Source organism: Miscanthus floridulus, chromosome 10 (assembly GCF_019320115.1).
Source record: "Miscanthus floridulus cultivar M001 chromosome 10, ASM1932011v1, whole genome shotgun sequence".
NCBI lineage: Eukaryota > Viridiplantae > Streptophyta > Magnoliopsida > Poales > Poaceae > Miscanthus > Miscanthus floridulus.
The window spans coordinates 8257404-8266666 of NC_089589.1; positions in this window are offsets into that span (position 1 = coordinate 8257404).

Consider the following 9263-nt stretch of genomic DNA (forward strand, 5'->3'; position numbering starts at 1 on the left):
CTTTTTGGCGAGGGGCTTTGCCATCACTATTGGCATCTTTGACTTTGCCTTTGCCATCAATTTGGAGTAGAGGGATCATCGAAATCTTCAACTTCACCTTCACCATCAATTGGACCAAAGGGTCGCCATTGACATCTTCTACTTTGCCTTCGCCATCAAATTGAAGCTTAGGGATCGCCATTGGCATCTTTAAGTTTGCCTTCACCATCAATTGGAAGCAGGGGGATCACAATCGACATCTTTGGCTTTGCCATCACCATCGATTTGAAGTGGGGGTCGCCATCACCATCTTTGACTTTGCCTTCATCGTGAATTGGAGCAGGGGTCGCCATCGGCATCTTTGGCTTTGCCTTCGCCATCCATTTGAAGCAGGGGGTCACTATCGACATCGTCAACTTTGATTTCATCGTCAATTTGGAGTTGGGGTCACCATTAGCATCGTTGGCTTCGCCTTCACCATCAATTGGAGTGGGGGTCGCCATCTATGACAATAACCACACATATGTCATCTACTTCAAGCATGTGAAAGAATTTTTCACAAGCGCCAGCCAAGAGGGGTTGGCGAGGAGCACATTGGAGAAGTGATCCACCCGAAGATGCAAGACTTTTCTAGCACCCATGAGCGAAAGCTTGAAGATGTGTCATGATCATCTACAACTAAGTCGCTTACATTGACCAGATCAACTGCTTCATCGAAGGCTCAGTTACAAAGAGAAGCTACCAAGGTAGGCTAGACAAAGGGGCAAGCTACCAAAGGCGAAGTGTTGACACAAAAATATGGTGATGTGATCGACACATAGCAAGCCAGAAGATCTAAGTGGAACGAGACCAGTGATCTGCTTGGCTTCAACACAGAACCAGCCGATTCTGAAAACCCAACGACGTGCCAGTCAATTTGACCGTCAATTGACAAGGAGAGAAAATCTTATCAATAATTTAAGGTGGAACATGTTGGTGTTGCACCAAACAGTTCCAAATGTGCGGCTAGATAGCCGATTCAATGAGGCTATCGACTAAATAGTTGATATCCGGCGTATCCATAAGAAGTGATATAAGAAAGCATCATCAGCTAAATAGAACATGATCGATATAAAGCATTGAGCCGATAAGTTTGATGAAAAGAGTATAATATGCGAAACAGATCGACTGTCTAATATAAATGAATCTACAAACAGCTTTGACTCTAATCTATTATCATCAATAGTGAGGTTTGATCGGATCGATACAGCTATGATAATTATAATTAACTAAAGCCAAAGAATTTATAAAACCATCTATATGTTGACAGATTTATGAAAACATGCTATATGCGTGAGAGTATAGGCAAATCGGCTAAAATAGCCGATGCAGTCATAGCAAACAAACAAAGTACATATCTTGATCATGAACAAAGCCACTAATCGATAATTTCTAATATAAAGTCTTACCAGTGAGGTTTGACCGGATCGATGCAGCTATGGTAGTGTCATTAGATTAGATCTCATTAACTATTGAGTTTATTCAAGATTGAAACATGTCTTTGAATGCATACTATGTTTGATTGGAATAGAGATAAAACAACCGATCTAGCGGAATTAAGCCATCAATTATAAGATTTGAAACGTGACCAGATCAGAGGACGACCAATAAAGATAATATGATGCGATCTATCTCTATCTCAATCGGATAATTTATTATAATTAATAAAACATTAATTATAGCAAGATTGATAACTGGTGAATCAACCAAAATCAGCAAAGAAAATCTTACTAATCTTAGCAGATTCAATAACTAGTGATATTGTATTAAATAATAGGTTATTTAACACAAGATTGATAACTTTGATCTATATTATGAGTCGTAAGAGATCAATCAGCTGATATAGCCTTACAAACTATGATACAAATCGATAACTAACTTATATTATGACTCATAAAAGATCAATCAGCTGATGTAGCTTTGCAAGAACAATACAAGTTGTGACGGTACTCACAAGCAAGCCTGAGGTTAATCAGTCGATGCAGCCCTGTTTGGTGAAGAACTCACCGAGATCTACAGTTCTCCTACTCCTAATGCGATGGCAAAAGCCAGAAAGATTGTATTGATTGAGTGTTCGTGTCCTTTTTTACAATAACCAAGGTCTAGTATTTATACTGAACCTAAACATGAATCCTACTCAAATACAACTCATTACAATTCTTAGAATAAAAAATCTTTCTAATTTAATAATACCTTGGACCCTAATTTTCCTTATTTGTAGAGTCCGATGCATCTTCCTGGCACCATTCAAACATAGCCCATTGACACTGTCTGCTAACGTCATCCATAAAATAGCCGATTCTGGCATCACATCTAAATCAGCTAATATTGATTCACATCTAATCGATTCCTTGATGACATAATCCTAGAAGCTTCGAGTTCCCGTGTTCTTCTTCCCAAATTTTGGTGTAAACACATGCCCCCTAATTTTGGGATAAAAATGATTTTATTCCAAAATTCCTATTCATCTGTTCACCGTGTTGCAACCACTCATTCCAAAATAAACACATAACTCCTTATCTCTCAGGCCAAATTATATATAATACCCCAACAATATCATTTCCAGTTCGCTCGGCCTGCTTAGTTTTCCCTTCTTTCTCGAACAAACTTCAACAACCAAAGCCGCCACCGTCAAAGCCTTAACCCTAGCAAATCCTCTGCTCTACCAAGCTACCGTTCAAGTAACCTTCCTCAGATTTAGATCCATTTTAGCTACAATGGCAACCAGCGACCACATTCCTAAGGTATGCCTTCAAACTTCTGCCTTTCAAGTGTTAACCGCTACTCTGTATTTTCCTTTTTCCTAAATTCATCCCGACTGGTTTCTAAGAAATGAAGAATGAAATTCTGATTCCATCAGCTGTTGTTCCTAATGCCTATTACCTTGGACCCATGGGTGACCCTGATCCATCTGATTTCATCAATCAAGAAACCAACCGAATCCCCTTCAAATAATCTATAGTAGATTTATCTTCTTGGAATACCAAAACTCCTTTTAGAAACTGACCCAAAATGCCTAAGGAATGGAGGGATTAGTTCCGTAGGGTATAGAGAAAAAGGCTAGAGATTAGGAAATTTATGACTTCAATCAATGCCTGACACTCTCACTGTCTAGAATGGAGAGGAATGACTCACTTCTGATTTCTGCATCTTACTTTTGGTCCAACACTTTGAATGCTTTTGTTTTTGGTCACAGCCTAATGACTATTACTTTGACTAATATTTACATGTTGACCGGCCTTAGAATAATAGGATCAATGCAACCCTATGATTTCTTAAGTGCTGGGTCTAAGAAATTAGCCAAAATATCATACTGTACAGGATGTGCAAGCTATATTCTGAACCATATTAGGGGTGGATTGACTATTGATAAAAGAGAGCATGTAGCTTTTCTGAACATGTGGCTAAAAAAATTCATCTTTTGTGGGTCATCTTGTGGGCCAACTTATAATCATAAATACATGGCAGAACGTCCAGCAACCGGTAATGAAATCCCCCTCGAAAAATATCTACTGGGGTTCGCTTATCACATGATGCACCAAGTATCTGTTCAATTACTAAAAAATGAATCAGTGCATGCCATCAGTGGCCCTTGGTGGTTAATACAATTATGGCTGAATCTGTACATGCATACAATTGTAAGACCCAATCTCAGGAATCTAAGCTTCCCTTCTTCTAACTTTGCTGAAGATTATAAAGGAAAAGAAGGAAGAACTCGACAGTGTATGAATTATGGTGAAGCTGCATCAGACATAATAATTGTTGTTGATATAGGCCACCTTTTAAAGAAAATTTTCAAATGGTTTGATGCAAACATCTTGACTTAGCTGCCTTATGATGGGGTTGAAGACAATGAACTAGTTCTTCTAGCCAAATTTGGTTTGAATCAGGTTGCTCAGATGAAACAGCTACTGCAATTTTTAGCTGTATCATCAAACCTTGTGTACTGCCAGCCGAATTTTGCCATGACCGTGGCAAAATGGCTACTGGTTCTTTTCTCCCAAATAACCTCCAACTTATCAATTCTATAATCCTTCTTTTGTGGCCCGTCAATTCGGCTTCGTCAACTACCTCCCCGGCTATTCTTTAGTAACACTCTAAAGCCAAGAGAAGGTATTAGCGAGATGATGGAAGCTTCTAGAGTTTTTCAACTGGGATCAAACCTTCCTTCTCTTTGCATGCATGAATGGACAAGGGCTACCTTCTTCTCAAATTTGTTTAATTCCTGATGACAAGAATGGCACTCTCACCTCTTCTGCAGTCCAATTCATCCCAACAGTTTATCCCTAGATGGGGAATTTGCTTCTGAAAGTGAGGTAATTTACTAATTTTCTTTTAGAAGGATTATCTAACAAGTTCTTCTAACAATTCATCTAACAGATTCTTTTACAGGATACCGAATTTGATCCGCCAAGCGTGGACAGGAAAGGGCATCCCATAGAATATTATCCACCATGTCCAGCCTCAAGAATGGGATCAACTGCACCCACTCTGAAAAAGTTGATGAAAACCCTAGCTGCCCCAACAATACGCACATATCAGTCTTCAAAACGCAAGGCAACCCAAGGTGTAACTTTGAAAACCACCACTGGGAAGAGACTTCACAGAACAAAATCACCAATTGCTCAGGTAACTTAACTTATCTTCTCTCTTAAGATGATATCCAATTTCTAATTCAATCCCTTTCTTGCAGCCATCGACTATTGCATCTCAATCTGCCTTGGGTGCCGAATTGTTGTACCACGAATTTGAATTGGCGTCTACCAACCTCTCATCGGCTAATCCCCTAAGGAGCCAATTACAACTGAAATAACCGATGCTTCTGATAGACCTAAAACAGCAGAAGATGAGAACCTCTCTACTTCACCTCCTGATGCTACTAAGGTATCTCCTCAAGCCTTTTAATCTTATGCAATCCTCACTCTTCTCTGATCATTCTCCTTTATTAGATACCACCTGAGAAACACATGTGCATAAGAGCAAAGGTCTAACAATCCAACGGTTGAAGATTGAAAGGATCAAGATGCCCAAGATGGGCGTGAATTGGGCTAATTATAAATTCTTTGCAATAATTAAGTCCTACACTTAGCCCACTTCACCCCTTGTGCATAGAATGTGATTCTATTGATATACAGCATAAAAGTTTTGCACCCTAAGTTCTAATCCTACTCTAGCATGTCAAATCTAGGAATGTAAAGACAAGAAATGAATTGCTCAAATGTAAATGCTTAAAGTAAAGAGAGGGAAAGGAACGCGATGATGTTTGGTCGAGGTATCGGAGAGTCGCCACTCCCCACTAGTCCTCATTGTAGCACCCACACAAGGGTGTAGCTCTCCCTTGATCCGTGCAAGGATCAAGTGCTCTCTACGGGCTAATTCTTTGACACTCTGTCGTGGTGAATCGCCCACAACCGCTCACAACTTGAGTTGGGTCATCCACAAGCTCCGCCAGATGATCACCAAACTCCCAATCACCACCAAGCTGTCTAGGCGATGGCAATCACCAAGAGTAACAAGCACAAACTCTCACTTGACCATGACAAGCCTAATGAGAAGGGTGGATGCACACTTGCTTCTCTCCTTGCACTAATGAGGCCTTAATCTTGGGTTCTCAAATCTCAATCACCTCACTAGGCTCTTGCTCTCCTTTGCACTCTCAAGGGTGTTTCTTAGCTGAACAAATGGGCAAGAGTACCCCCTTGATGAGTGGAGTAAGTATTTATACCCCCCTTATTCAAAACATAACATTTGGGGGCTGAGTCATCACTTTGCGGGGTGATCGGACGCTCCGGTTAGGGTGACCGGATGCTCCAGTCAGTTATCCCCACCATTGTGTCAGAAAGAGCCGTTAAGTTCTGACCTGTGTCTGGTTAGCACTGACCGGACGCGTCCGGTCACAAAAATCGCACTCTAGAACCTTATTGATGTTGCCGGATGCTAGCACCCAGAGTCCGGTCACTTCGCTGTTCAGTGTCCGGTCAGTTACCGGATCCTGACTAGCATCTGGTCAGCACTGACCAGACGTGTCCGATTAGAAAACTTCCTCTTCGTAACCTCTCTAGAGTTGACCAGATGTAGGCACCTAGCATCCGATCACTTTTCACTCAGCGTTCGGTCACAACCAGATGGCTCTAGTTGATCAAATGAACTGATCGGACTCACCCTTCAGCATTCGGTTACAACTAGACCAGCGTCCGATCAGTCATTTGACCCTCCATTCACTTTCAACTCAAAATCCTTTGTGAATGAACTTTGCTCCAATTGATCTTAGGCCTACTCCTGAGCTACCTAGTGCTAGATTTGACAAGTGTGCACCACACCTAACCCACTAGACTCACCTAGGTCAAGCTACTAGTCCATACCCCCCTTAATAGTATGGCCAAAGGAAAAACAAAGTCCTAAACTACTCTAAGTGTCTCTTCAACACCAAACGACACTTAGAACTAGTCCATCCTTAACCTTGTCGTCCATCCTTTGAAAATCAAAATGATTTCCATCAATAGGGGCATGACAACCATGATTGCCCAATTAATTGCCATTACCATGATCTAACTTAAATTGCCTCTACAAAACACACGTTAGTCATAGTAATCTCGTGTTGTCATTAATCACTGAAACCCAACTAGGGGCCTAGATGCTTTCAATCTCCCCCTTTTTGATGATTGATGACAACACAACCTCAAGTATTTAAAAGAGATGAGTAAGGTTTTAATATGCTTGGTTCATATAAGCTTTTGACAATAAGAGCAAAGGAGTTAGACATGCTTATATGACCCAAGCCAACATGGTGTACTCAATAGATATGAATTAAGCAAGAGTACATAAAGTAAAGCTCATTTGAATCGGAGTAAAACACGGAAGCAAAGCAAATGAGCATAATCAAGTGACATGACACACATTTATATAAGTATCAATGTAGAGAGCACACATGTCACAAGTCTTACCAACACAAGTATGTAATGCAATGCATGAAGGTAAACATGAATGCATAATGTATCACACATAAAAGAAATGAATCATATGCTCCCCCATAGATGTACCGCTCACCCTAGATCTAACATACTTGATCCCTCTCCCCCTTTGGCGTTAAGCACCAAACCCTAAGGGTCAGACGGCGAGACAGGAGCAGTCGAGTCGGGCGCTGAGGTGCAGTGAGAAATCTAGAACTGAGCAGCAGCATCCTCTAACCCTAAGCTCTGAGCGGTCTGACTCTCTGTTGTTGGAAGTGAAGGTGAAGTGATCTGGGTCTGCTCAGGAACCAGCATGACCTGTGACTCTAGAAGTATCACTATAGTAGGTGGAGCCACATCTGCCGCTGTCGCTATCGCTGAAACTAGCTCGGATGATGCAACAGACGATGGGATCGTCTCTGTAGTACCGGTGACTAGAGCAACTATAGTAATGGCAGGGACTCACAACTCTGGCGGTGTAGGCTGCCCTGTAAGCTCACTAAAAGTAGCACCGAGGCTCCTGGAGACTGGGGTGTCGACACTAGCACTAAGGAACTCTAAGGCGGAGTGAAGCCCATAACAATAGGAGTGAAGTGAGGACCTTGGTCTAGCACTGGTGAAGAAAACCACTGGGACACCTGCTTTGTAGGTGAAGCAAACTGAGTAGCTGGCTATCCCTGACTCTGAAACCCATTGGGCTATACAACTGGAGTCACTGAAGTGGTGGCATGCTGGCCAATCTAGGGTGTAGACTGTGGAGGTGCGACCTCAATAGCAGTAAAGACATGCTGCATGAAACCAAGTAATTGCTACTAGATCATAAGCTATTGCTATTGCATGGCCTACTGCTGCCTCTAGAACTCGTCCTATCGAGCCTAAACCTTTGCAAGTGCGGCTGCTATCTCCTAGGCCTGGCGTGCCTAGTCTTGCCTCATCCTCTCAAGTACTGCTAGAAGAGCTGGATCTATCTACGGTGGCTGTGGTGGAGCAAAGCTAGAGCCACTAACCTCTCTGTCATGAGGTCAAGGAGGCATCTGAGGATTAGCCTGATAGTCATCATCAGAGTTGTCACTAGGGTCGCTCTCAACCACACCCTCCTGCTAAGCATCTAGCTCCTCCTCCTCTGTAGCAACAATGCCCCTAATGATCTCATCCTGGTGGGCTATTGTCTTTGGGACCTCTGGGCAATGGCTCGGCTAATGAGGTGTCCTCTCACTACTATGGCGGAGCATCTGAGTCATGTCATATGGAGGAAACTCAGTAGTGGCACCTGTGTACTCAGCCATCGTCTTTGGGGACTTCTTTGTAACAGCCTTTCGAATCAAGAATGTGATCCAGTGAGCATAAGGCAACTGTCGGTGACCTCTGAAACCCTCTGCAAGTGTGTCCTCCATCTCTAAAAGTATGACATCCCAAATATCAAATATGGTATGTTGCACGAGAGAGTTCACTAACCACAACTGGATGTGAGTCAAGCCCTCACAGTAACCCATCCTCGAAAGCAAAGTCCTCCTCATGATAGCATCAAGTAGCCGAACTATGTGTAACACCCCTGGTGTTACGAGCTTATTTAGCACCACGATTTAGGCCTAAGTAAAATTTTCGAAACGAGTTTCTCTGATTTTTTATTTAAAATGTACTCCTATGTGTAACAGTGGCACTTAGTGCAGTGATAACCTGTCCCTGTCTATCATCTCTGCACAAGATGGTACAAGTTGACCGACTGCTCATCTCTTGCTTGCGAAGCTGGTGATCGCCATGTCTTTTCGCATTCTGTGCGGGAGCAGGCGCGCAACTGATGGCCACGCTATGCCTTATCACTCAGCCACCGTTGTCTCGTTAAGATGATAATCTTGCCGTGCTACCTTTGCTGCCTCCGCCTACCTTGGTATTGTCTGTCTCTGCATTGTGTGTCCTTGCCTGCCTCTACGTGTCTATTTCTCTGCTTGGTACTGCTGTTGCTGTACTGGATGTGTAGATGACCACGCAAGTTGCTTTCCTCCTTTTCTATTTCTGCTACATCGGTCTTGTCTGCCGTGCTGAATCGTTGCTCACTCTGTCCTCGGCCTTTGCTTTTCCCTCTCTCTCTGCCTTGGTTTCTTGCTGCAGATAAACGCACACGAGCTGACACTCGACTACATGTTCTAGCATTGTCTTAGCGGCCAACACTTTTCAGCATATATATATACACACAAACTCTCACTATCTGCATCTGCCAAGCTACTACTACTGCTGTTGTCCGTGCTGCTCGCACGCTTTCTCTTGCTTGGGACAGCGAGTGGTCTTGTCCAATAT